Source organism: Pelodiscus sinensis, chromosome 17, assembly GCF_052426305.1.
Source record: "Pelodiscus sinensis isolate ZL-2025 chromosome 17, ASM5242630v1, whole genome shotgun sequence".
NCBI lineage: Eukaryota > Metazoa > Chordata > Testudines > Trionychidae > Pelodiscus > Pelodiscus sinensis.
The window spans coordinates 23668775-23680812 of NC_143068.1; the positions used below are offsets into that span (position 1 = coordinate 23668775).

The following is a 12038-nucleotide window of genomic DNA, read 5'->3' on the forward strand; positions in this document are numbered from 1 at the left end:
TTATCTTGTTTCAAAAGTGATTTATGGATGTGGATCATGGGAACTTAATGCTGCTGAAAAGAACAAAACTGAAATTGTGAAATGTGATGTTAGCAAAAACTCTTGTGCATCTTCTGGATGGAAAAAATATGAATGCCCATGTTAGAAATATTATTGGAAGAAAAAGGCTCTGATGTTGGAAATCAGCAGTTGCAACTCTATGTAATCACATCAGGCACAAAAATGGAAATAACCTTGAACATTATTGTGGAAAGTGGCCATAGTAGAAGCTGAGCAAAAAGAATACAGATGAATGGTGTGTGTAAGCAGATCACTGCGGAGTGCTCAAGTTAGTAATGGATCACAAAGGCTTTAGAAAATTCTTCTATAATATTACCAATACTCAGGCATGAATAAATGGTTTGACTGACTACATTTACTTAAGAGTGGGGGATGGATTTCTCCTTATGTATTTGCATGGTGCCTAGCATAGTGGCGCCTTGCTCTTGACTGGGGCCCCAAGATTCTGCTATTAACAAATAACTAACGATAAATAACTAACAATAAAAAATGAAATAACTAATAATAAATACAAATGTCATTGCTGGTTCTGACATTGACCCATCAAGCCAGGTGCTGACCTGATGCTTCATAAAAAGATAAGAGAAAATATGGCAGAGCATTTCAGAATTCTTATTTCCTGAAGCAAGGGACTTGATTGTCCATATTTTTAGTCTGTGTAATTACATGTCAGATGTATGGTTTTGGTTTCATTTATTTTAAATGGTGTGGTACATCACTGCAAATAAAAGAATGTTTTCTGAGGTACCCAGGGCTCCTCTTAGTAAATCACACTTTCGAGCTATTTTTGATTTAGGGTTCTCTTCCTAATATTTAAGTTCTGTGAGGCCACTACCCTTTCTGCATTCAGTTTACTCCCAAAGATGCATTTCTTTGTAAACCTAGCAAACTAACTGATTATGTCTAGGTTGTGCATACTTGGCAGCAATTTCTATATCTTTACAAAAACTATACGCTCTATCTCCTCATAAATGACTGAAAAGATTTTTGTTTTAACTTCCCTAATCAGCTCGGCTTGGATCTGGCATAGAAAATTGCATCCCACAATGTGCATGTCTGGGGAAGTTATGACTACATTGAAACACAACAAGGACAAAGGTTCATGATACTTTTTTTTAAATGTAGTTTCAAAATCACATTTACAAATGAAGGATTAGGGCCTGATCCTGAAGTAATTCCATTGACAAGGATCATAAAACGAATTTTTCTTTTGTGCCAAGCATTGCAATATCTATATTTAAACAAAATGCAAAACCTAAACCTGAGTTGTTTTGCAACTTTAACTGCATATTGGATGCAACTGTCACATAATGTCTGTAGTAATAGGGTCAGATTTAGATACCCTTATTTGCACTGAATAGCCCATTACTGCTGTAATTTACGTGAAGACATCAATATGTCTTCCCACATAATGTACCTCTCCTCAGTATAATTCCTTGCTTGTAGTATGTTCTCTCATGACTATGCTGTTCTTCTATAATAGTTGCTCATGTGCATCTGAGTAGTAGAGTACTGTAATACAAAAAGCAACATTTTATTCAGAATGTTTAGAAAAGAATGTTAAGTATGGCTGCATCAAATTTTGCAGAAGAATTCATTTTAAAAGTTTATTTTAAAACTTCAGTCCTTGAATATAAATAATCTGAGGGTATGTCTACACTACCCCGCTAGTTCGAACTAGCGGGGGTAATGTAGTCATCCGCAGTTGCAAATGAAGCCCGGGATTTGAATTTCCCAGGCTTCATTTGCATGAAGCCGGCCAGCGCCATTTTTAAATGCTGGCTAGTTCGAACCCCGTACCGCGCGGCCACACGCGGCACGGAGTAGCTAGTTCGGAAGTCTAATCCAAACTAGCTACTCCGTGCCAAATCCCGGGCTTCATTTGCAACTGCGGATGACTACATTACCCCCGCTAGTTCGAACTAGCGGGGTAGTGTAGACATACTCTGAGATTTTTTTTCTCCTCCAGGTAATTCAAAAAGCTGACATGTATTACCTTTATCGTTACACCTGTCTTTTTCTTTCAAATTAATATGAAAGGGTGCGTCTACACAGCACCCTAAACTTGAAAAAAGATATACAATTTGTGCGTCACAAATTGTGTATCCTATTTTGATTCTCTTTCAAATTTGGTTCATCTGCACAGCACTAAATTTTGAAGTAATGCAATTTGCAGTCTAACAGCATGCGTATTCTAAATGCTTTTGTAGGTAATCAATGCTTTTCTACTTGTAAAGACTCTTTCTGTTCTAATAAATTTTTATTGGGGTGGAAGGAGAAGGGCAAGAGAGAGAAGTGGGGCGCAAATGAATGAAGATCAAGGTTCTCTGCTTTAACTAAAACAAAAAACAGGACTATGTAGCACTTTAAAGACTAACAAGATGGTTTATTAAGTGATGAGCTTTCGTGGGCCAGACCCACTTCCTCAGATCAAATAGTGGAAGAAAATTGTCACAACCATATATGCCAAAGGATACAATTAAAAAAATGAATACATATGAAAAGGACACATCAAATTTCAGAACAGAAGGGAGATGGTGGGGGGGAGGGAAGGTAAATGCCTGTGAGCTAATTATATTAGAGGTGATAACTGGGGAAGCTATCTTTGTAATGGGTAAGGTAATTAATGTCTTTGTTTAAACTTAGGCATAAAGTGCCGAATTTAAGCATGAATGACAGTTCAGAGGATTCTCTTTCAAGTGTGGTCTGAAAAGGTCTTTGAAGCAGGATGCAGGTAATCAAGTCATTGAGATAATGTCCTTTCTCGTTGAAATGGCAAGAAACTGTTTTTTCTTTGCGATCCTGTCTAATATCTGTTTTGTGGGCATTGATCCTTTGGCGAAGTGTCTGAGAAGTTTATCCAATGTACATAGCAGACGGACACTTTCGGCACATGATAGCATAAATTATATTTCTGGATGCGCAGAAATATGTGTTCTTGATCTTATAACTCACTTGGTTAGGTCCAATAATGGTATCAGCAGAGTGAATATGTGGACAAAGCTGGCAACGGGATTTGTTGCAAGGGAAGGTTCCAGGATTGGTATTAGTGTGCTATGTCCTGTGGTTGTTGGAAAGAATCATCTTGAGGTTAGGTGGTTGTCTATAGGAGACTATGGGTCTGTCTCCCAGAGCCTCTTGGAGTTTAGTATCCTGTTCCAGTATAGGCTGTAGTTTATTGATAATGTGTTGGACAGGTTTAAGTTGGGGGCTGTAGGTGATGACAAGTGGTGTTCTATTGTTGGTTTTCTTGGGTCTGTCTTGAAGTAGATGGTTTCTAAGTATTCGTCTGGCTCTTTCAATTTGCTTTTTTATTTCTCCGGGTGGGTAGTTGAGGTTTATAAATGCTTGGTAGAGATCCTGAAGTTTCTGGTCTCTGTCAGCGGGATTAGAGCAGATGCGGTTGTATCAAAGGGCTTGGCTATAGACAGTGGATCATATGGTGTGCTCTGGATGGGAGCTGGAGGCATGTAGGTAACTGTATGAGTCGGTGGGTTTTCTGTAGAGAGTGGTGTCTAATTTTCCATTGGTGATTTGTACTGTGGTGTCCAGGAAATGGATCTCTCGTGTAGAATAGTCCAGGTTGAGATTGATGGTGGGGTGTAGGTTGTTAAAATCTCTGTGGAATGTCTCCAGTGTTTCTTGGCCACGCATCCAGATCATAAAGATATCATCCATGTAGAGTAAGTAGAGAAGGGGTAAAAGAGGACGGGAGTTGAGGAAACATTGTTCTAAGTCAGCCATAAAGATATTAGCATACTGTGGGGCCATGCATGTACCCATGGCTGTGCTGCAGATCTGGAAGTATAAGTTGTTCTCAAACTGGAAGTAATTGTGGGTGAGAACAAAGTTACATAGGTCTGCTGTCAGATTGTCAGTCGTGTCCTCTGGGATAGTGTTTCTTATTGCTTGTAATCCGTCTTCATGTGGAATGTTGGTGTATAGAGCTTCTACATCCATGGTGGCAAGGATGGTGTTATCGGGGAGGTTATTGATGTTTTGTAGTTTCCTTAGGAAGTCAGTAGTATCTTGGAGATAGCTGGGGGTGTTGGTTGCGTAGGGTTTGAGAAGAGAGTCTACATAGCTGGATAATCCAGCAGTGAGCGTGCCGAAACCTGAGATGATGGGACATCCGGGGTGTCCAGGTTTATGGATTTTTGGGAAGCAGATAGAACAATCCCGGTCAGGGGTCAGAAGGTGTTTCTGTGTGGATTTGTTCCCGAGTGGCTGTAGGGAGGCTTTTAAGGAGACAGTGTAGTTTCTTTTGGTATTCCAAGGTGGGATCAGAGGAGAGAAGTTTGTAAAATGTGGTGTTGGAGAGTTGTCTGGTTGCCTCCTGGTTATAGTCGGCCTTATTCATAATGACCACAGCACCCCCTTTGTCAGCTGGTTTGATTATAATGTCCAGGTTGTTTCTGAGACTCTGGATGGCATGGTGTTCAGCGTGGCTGAGATTGTGTGTCGCTTGTTGTTTGTGAATAATTTCAGTCTGTGCGTTGTTGCAGAAGCTTTGTACAGGCAGTCCCCGGGTTACGTACAAGATAGGGACTGTAGGTTTGTTCTTAAGTTGAATCTGTATGTAAGTCGGAACTGGCGTCCAGATTCAGACACTGCTGAAACTGACCGCCAGTTCTGACTTACATACAGAATCAACTTAAGAACCCCAGGCGTCCCCAAGTCAGCTGCTGCTGAAACTGATCAGCAGCTGATTCCAGGAAGCCCGGGGCAGAGCAACTCTGCCTGGGGCTTCCTGTAGTCAGCGCTGGTCAGTTTCAGCAGAAGCTGACTTGGGGACGCCTGGGGCAGAGCAGCTGGGGTGCTGCTGGGTTGCTCCAGTAGCACCGCTCCTCGGTGCTACTGGACCAACCCAGCAGCACCCCATCTGCTCTGCCCCAGGCGTCCTGATTCAGCCGCTGCTGAAACTGACCAGCAGCGGCTGAATCAGGACCTGGGGCAGAGCAGCTGGGGTGCTGCCGGGTTGGTCCAGTAGTGCCCAGAGCGGGCGCTGCAGGACCAATCAGCAGCGCCCCAGCTGCTCTGCCCCAGAGTCCAAAACAAAAGCCTGGTCTGCTGGGGGGGGGAGCACACTAGCTGCCCCCCCCCCCCAGCAGACCAGGGACACGGGGAGCAGAGCCGCAGCGGCAGCAGGGTGCCGCGCCTCTGAGGCTTTGCTCTGGCAAAGCCTCAGAGGCGAGGGACCCCGCCACGGCTGCGGCTTCAGTCCCGGTGCCTGTGGTCTGCTGAGGACGGTCCCCAGCAGACCACAGGCTCCCGGACTGAAGCCGCAGCCGCGGGGGGGGTCCCCAGCAGACCACAGGAACCCAGACTGAAGCGGCAGCAGCGGCGGTTCCCCGCGCCTCTGAAGCTTTGCTCTGGCAAAGCCTCAGAAGCGCGGGAACCCGCCCAGTGCCCCTGGTCTGCTGGAGACGGTCTCCAGCAGACCAGGGGCACCGGAGCAGCTTACGAACGGGGCTTTCTCGCCCCGACCTCCGAGGCGAGAAAGCCCCGTTCGTAAGTGCGGATCCGACGAAAGTCGGATCCAACGAAAGTCGGGGACTGCCTGTATATAGAAATCCAGATTGTAATTCCGACCGTCAGGGGGAGTCGATATAGAATTACTTTTCCTTTGGTGTTGGTAGGGGGGATCTGGTAGGTCAGGTTGATGTTCATTGGTGGTTTATGGTTTAACTAAGATTTTCCCAAATCATGAATGAACTTTAACTTTTTTTCTGGGGGATATGGCGCTCCTGAGGCTGTTAGCATTTATTCTTAACTGTCCATGTCATGTAGGGGCCATTACGTTCCCTTCTTCATAGAGTCTCACAACATGGCTAGAAACATCATTAAATGCTTTAAGATTCACTGATGAAAAATGTCAGTGTTGCAATACTGAATTAACACACAACCTTACAAATTCTTACAAGGCAGAATGAGACTACAAAATGCTTACTGCTGCCCCACGCACTTCTTGCATTTCATATTTGAACCCCAGTCTTGTATTCTGCCTCTTTCCTGACATACAGAGTAAGTGGAGCATGAAGGATTTTCTGTATTTTGGAAAAATTAAAGATTTATATTAGACGTCAGGCATAGCAAATTTTCCCAGAGCTCAAGTTCAGATATGACCTGGGCATACCTTAGGTATTAGATACACATCAATAGAGAGAAAAGAGGGCCATGCTCAATATAAATGTAAAAAAGCTTTAGACACTTGTGATTATCTGTCGCTTTGCCTGAATAACTACAGCAGCTTGCAAATAGGAAGGATTTGGCAAGGAGACCAAAACTGCAAATCCTTTGCAACAGCACTGTGCTGAGATTAAGTTCCTGTGAAATCTTTTCTCAGTCACTAATTTCACACTCCAGGGATGGAACTGTGAACAGTTTACAGCATTTAAATCTCATTTTAATAACTGCTTCCTCAAGCCATATACTGCTATTTTTTTGGAGATAGTCATTGCCTTTTTTGATAAGAAAATATTTAATTCCTTTACAGTAAATGTAGTAGATTATATTAATCCTCTTTTATTTTATAATTATAGACATTCTCTGGTAATTTGGAGAACTTTGAGAGAGCGGGGCTTGTCACAATTTATTCACTATTTACACAATTTTCCAACAGTGCGGGTTCTTTTACTGCAGTTGTTATGGGCAGGAATAGAACATGGAGTATTTTAACATCTGTTTTGCCTTTATTCAGAAAACAATACTTGGCCTTTCGGTGCATTTTGCATGTGAACAGGAAAGGATACAAAATATGAAGTTTGAAACCTGATGCACTCCATATGAATCATTGCACAATAAGTAGGCACTGCAGACCAGATCCTGTTCTTATTACACCAGTGCAACTGTGGTTTGAATCTGGCCTAAAATTCAATAAGTGAAAGTAAGCTCAAAATTAAGTTTATGAACTGCTCTACAACCATAGCCTTAACATTGAGAAAAGTCCAGTGGTTTCAGAAACATGAATCATAAATTAAAATTGGAGTTGGAGAAAGCTAAAAAAAGTTTTGTTTCAGGTTGTGAAGGGGTAGGGTAAGGTTTTAATTTGTTCTGATTGAACTGCATTCATTTATTTGACTTTTCCCTACTGGAAATATAGGAATATGTCCTCCCCAACGCCAATGGTGAAACTTTTCTGCTGATATCTGATGGTTTAGAGCTGACATTAACAGATAAGAAGAAATGTTTCTTAAAGAGAATTCAGTTGCATGCTTCATTCTCAAGAGTGCTTCTGGAAAAACTTGTAAAACGACACTCCTAGGGAAAGTGGGGAGATTGCCACATGCAATGTCACAGCTTTTTATTGGGGTTGGAAGAAAACTGCCACTTTTTAAATAAAACCCCCGCCTTTATCATCTGATTTTTGTGAACATCAGCTCTCTAGTAGCAGTAATGAAATAATACTTTGGTTTGTACTTCATTGGCAACACTTAGCTGGGACTGTTAAGCACTTTGGAAACATTTAGCTAGTACAGCTTGGCAGTACCCTTGAGAGAGGCAAATTCATCATTTTCATTTTCCAGACTGGGAAGGTTGAGGCGGTGACAGATGGAGTTGCCCATAGTCACAGAGGAACGTGGTGTTAGAGCTGAAAATAAAACTCAATAGTCAAAACGTTTAGAACAGTTCATCATAATTTAGCATTAATTTTTTATAGATGACGGGTAACAGCATTCCCCTGTATAGCTATCAAAATCTCAAGCAGTGGTTTCTAGCCACACTCGACATGCGTAGACACACACGCTCTGAACACCTACACTGTTGGGAAGAAATTGGAGAGGGGGTTATTCTTCCTTTCCAAAGCAGCGAGCCACCGAGGGTTTTTCCAAAGCTGGTTTTATTAAGGGTAACTGGCACTCTGTAAAACCAAACCTGTAAAATTGAAGTGAATTAACTAAAATGTGGAATTTTCCTTCCAAGCAAACTGCTTTTTAAAATAATGTTTGTGACAACCTGATTCCTCAATGACCTAGTTGTGCCCCTCCCCCCCCAGTACACAGTCCTTGGATTGCTGCATGGCTTGAACCAGATCCACACTACTTCTGTTGTACATAGGGTAAGGAAGGCCCCTACATCAGGGGTTCCCAACCTTTTTCGGTCCCTGTACCCTCTTGGCTTTTAGTAAACCTTCCCGTACCCCCTATTCAATATGAAAGAGAAATAAATTCTAGACACTAGAATCCACAACTTTTTTTCACTAACACTACTACTTTTGGAATATTTCAGTTAGGATAATCTAGTTATTTACCAAATATTCCCCGTACCTCCTTGACAAGCTTCTCGTACTCCCTGGGGGGTACGCGTATCCCAGGTTGGGAACCACTGCCCTACATGATCTAGAACTGATTTAGTGGCCCCACCCTGTCTTTCTTCATTCCCATTGATGCCAGTGCAGAGGATTTTATGTAGTACATGATAGTCGTCTAACCAAGCGATGGCCTCTTCAGTGCATGATGCATTTCTTCTAGACCACTGCTGAACCCAGTCGACGGACATTCAACGACAGTGTGTCTTGTTGTTTATGTTGTGCTACAGATGCACAAAGGGCTGTCACAAAGGCCCCGGTGAGGCTGCCTGGTTGCACAGAGTTCACACCCAGTCTGGAATCTATTTAACAGAGGCTAGGTCGAAGCCAGGTGGGCCGATTTTGGGGACGGTGGTAAAGGACAGCTTGGGAATTTTAACAACTATCCTTTCCTCTTTCCAGAGTGTTTCCACTGTAACATCCTAGCATAGCAGGTGAAACCATAATGGGTGATATAATGGCAAGCATGCAGCTGATGCTTTAAAAAAGTGCAGTGGCAGGCGTGGGCTGGTGCATTCTTTCTCCAGTAGCTTGCCAGTAGCAACCTCTCATCTGAAATGAAGAGGAGCAACATTGCTCAGAACTGGGAGCCTTGGGAGTGGATTCAGATGAAGGGTGCCAGATGGTGTGCATGGCAGCATGTAGCTGCATATCCACCATTTTGGTTTGTGACTTTTCACTGCATACAGGTTTGCGGGACTCCATTACCGATTATGGTGTGGGCAAGAGCTGATGTCTGCAGGGTTGGGACATGAGCACCCTAAGATGAACCTGTCAGTTTGCTAAGAAGATTGTTGTATATCTTAGTCTTCCTCAGATGGACATGGTAACTCAGAGTGGGGTCTAAGGTTGCACCTAGCTAGATTGGTTCTATTCATGCTTCACTTTCTGACTACTCAGCTTAATGTTAAGTTCTCAGGTTGTGTTGGTGTGATGAAGATAGAACAAACTGGAGGATGTTTTTATGAAGTTTGGCTGGGTGTGCCAAGTCCAACTGTAGTTAGCTATCTTCACCATGTCTTGGTTTAAGGTGCCATCAAGCTGTGAGATGTATAGGTCTGGGTACCACAACAGATGTCTGCGTAAGTCTGTCTGATGTCACTGAAGGTTGGCTTAGCGCAGGTGCAGACTCCAGCACTTGTGGCTGACACAGGTAAAGCGTATTCTCTCAGGGTATGTCTAGACTACAGAGCTTTTCCTGGTATCCCGGAAAAGCTCTGCCGTGTCCAAGGAATGTGTCTCCTTTTCTGAAAAAAAATTCGGAAAGGCAGATGCATTTTTTTGGTATCCCTGTAAACCTCGTTTTACAGGTTGGGTCCTGCCATGAGGGCAGGGGACAGGACTCGACTTCTCGAGGTCCCTTCCAGTTCTAGTGTTCTATGAGTCTGTGGTTCTATGTTCCAAAAGAGGGTTATTTTCTGACATTTGGCTCTGTGTAGATGGGCCAAATGTCAGAAAAGCCTCTTTAGGAAGAAAAGTGGAAAAAGATGCACAAATTGCAATTTGCAATTTGCGTATCTTTTTCTGACTTTTCTTTGTGGTGTAGACAGCCTCAGACTTCTCTTTCCGTCTGGCTCAGTGAGCAGTGACCAATAATTCAATCAGATGGTCAGTGCCATCTGGGTCATGGCAGTGCTCTCCTTCTTGAGACAGGAGATGTTAGATGGGGCAGCAACCAGATAGAATGGCTCTTCAGGCTACTTTGTACATAGGACCACAGAAGTGACTGTAGGCCCTGTTATGCCAGGCTGGTATTGCCACAACACTTTTTCCATTGCTTCCCTGTATTTTTCTGTTGGCCTTTCAGAAGTTCCACCACTTCTTTTTGGAACTCCTAACAACGGGGAGCTGTAACCCAATATGGATCAGCAACGGTCTGTGTTTGCTATGTGGAAAGTTATCCAAGACTTGGCATGTTGTTGGCTGATGATGGCCATGACCTGAACGGACCCAGCACAAGTCAGGAGAATAGTTATGATGCCATATAGAAGGATGGAACATGCCTCACTGCTTAGCATCATGGAAAAGTGTGAGGACGTTTCAAGAAGCCCAGTTTGAAAGTTGTTCACTGTTGGTGTCAACCTCCTTATATCCCCTGGGCTGTGCGATGGCTGTTGAAGTCTCCAGTGCAAATACCTGGATGTGGTAGGTTTCATAGGACCTCTTTGTTCCATTTGACACTTGGGGTGTGTCTAGACTACAGAGTTTTGTCGACAAAAGTAGACTTTTGTCGACAAAACTATACCTGCGTCCACACTACCGCTGAGTTCTGTCGACATAACGTCGACAGAACTCAGCAGTTTTGTCGACGTATGTAAACCTCATTTTACGAGGAATAACACCTTCTGTCGACAGAGTTTCTGTCGACAGAAGGTGTTATTGAATGGAAACTGTCCTTTGCGTCCAGACTACCATGTCGACAAAAGCAGCTTGCTTTGTCGACAGAACTCAATGTAGTCTGGATGCGCTTTGTCGACAGAAGTTTTGTCGACAGTATCTGTCGACAAAACTTCTGTCGACAGAAGCCTGTAGTCTAGACGTACCCTTGGAGTCTTGTAACCATTTGCCAACCTATTGGACCAAGTGTATGTGGCTCAGCCATACTTCATGTGCCACATGGCATGTGAGGTCGAAGCCATTGATACTGAACCACCCAGCTTTGGCAGTTACCTTGTGTGTCTCTTGCAAGCAAATGATGTTGATAGTATGTTTATAAGCAAGAACAATGAGTGAATCATGCTTGGCAATTGACAAACCCTCAACATTAAGTTGTAATGCACATAAAGCTGGTCAAGTGACATAGAAGTCACTGGGCTACACGGTGTTGGTGTTGGTGTTGGTGATAACAGTGCTGGGATTCGTTGAGCTGGTGCTCGCAAATTTGGCTCTCTGAATGGATCATTAGCATCTCTGACTAATGTCAGGTACTGGGACAAAATGTACGATACCCAGCAATCTGCAGCTGTTGGAAGAGCCTGCTGATGCTATATGCAACTGATTTGCATTGGGGATCAAACTGGCTCCAACTTTCCAGGGTGATATAGCAGGCTGGTCCAGAAAATCTGGCTGTACGTATTATACACATTATACATATGCTGCCGCTGTGGCTTTGCTCCCCGTGTCCCTGGTCTGCTGGGGGGGGGGGGGGCGCAGCTAGTGTGCCCCCTCCCCCCCAGCAGACCAGGCTTTTGTTGTGGACCCTGGGGCAGAGCAGCTGGGACGCTGCTGGTTGGTCCCGCAGCGCCGCTCTGGGCACTACTGGACCAACCCGGCAGCACCCCAGCTGCTCTGTCCCAGGCGTCCTGATTCAGCCGCTGCTGGTCAGTTTCAGCAGCGGCTGAATCTGGACACCAGTTCCGACTTACATACAGATTCAACTTAAGAACAAACCTACAGTCCCTATCTTGTACGTAACCCGGGGACTGCCTGTAGTTCTGAGCAAAAGGGGGAGTTTAGAGTCGAATGGCAGTCTGGCCTTTTGGCTGTAACTTCAAATTTGCTGGCTTTTGGGGATGGAGGGAAGGTCATTGGTGTCACATTGTTAATATGTAAACTTTTTAGACAGAATTTTTCAGGCTGTTAAGAAAATAGGAAATGTTAGTGGGAAATGTGCAGCATGCTATAGATCACTTCTTTTCTTTGTAAAATGTGGACCTTAAATCTATACTCT

General features: G+C 43.8%; 1 protein-coding gene across 7 annotated transcripts in view; it reads left to right on the forward strand.

Moving 5' to 3' along the window:
- Positions 1-12038, forward strand: part of SULF2 (sulfatase 2) — a 311690-nt gene that overhangs the window by 63177 nt on the left and 236475 nt on the right. The window contains exon 1 of one of the 7 annotated variants that reach the window (XM_075901572.2): positions 2707-2794. The exons of the other annotated variants lie outside the window; for them this stretch is intronic. The gene's annotated coding sequence lies outside the window, so the exon portion shown is untranslated. Of the gene's footprint in view, positions 1-2706; positions 2795-12038 lie in introns of those variants that run through there. 7 annotated transcript variants of the gene reach the window in all.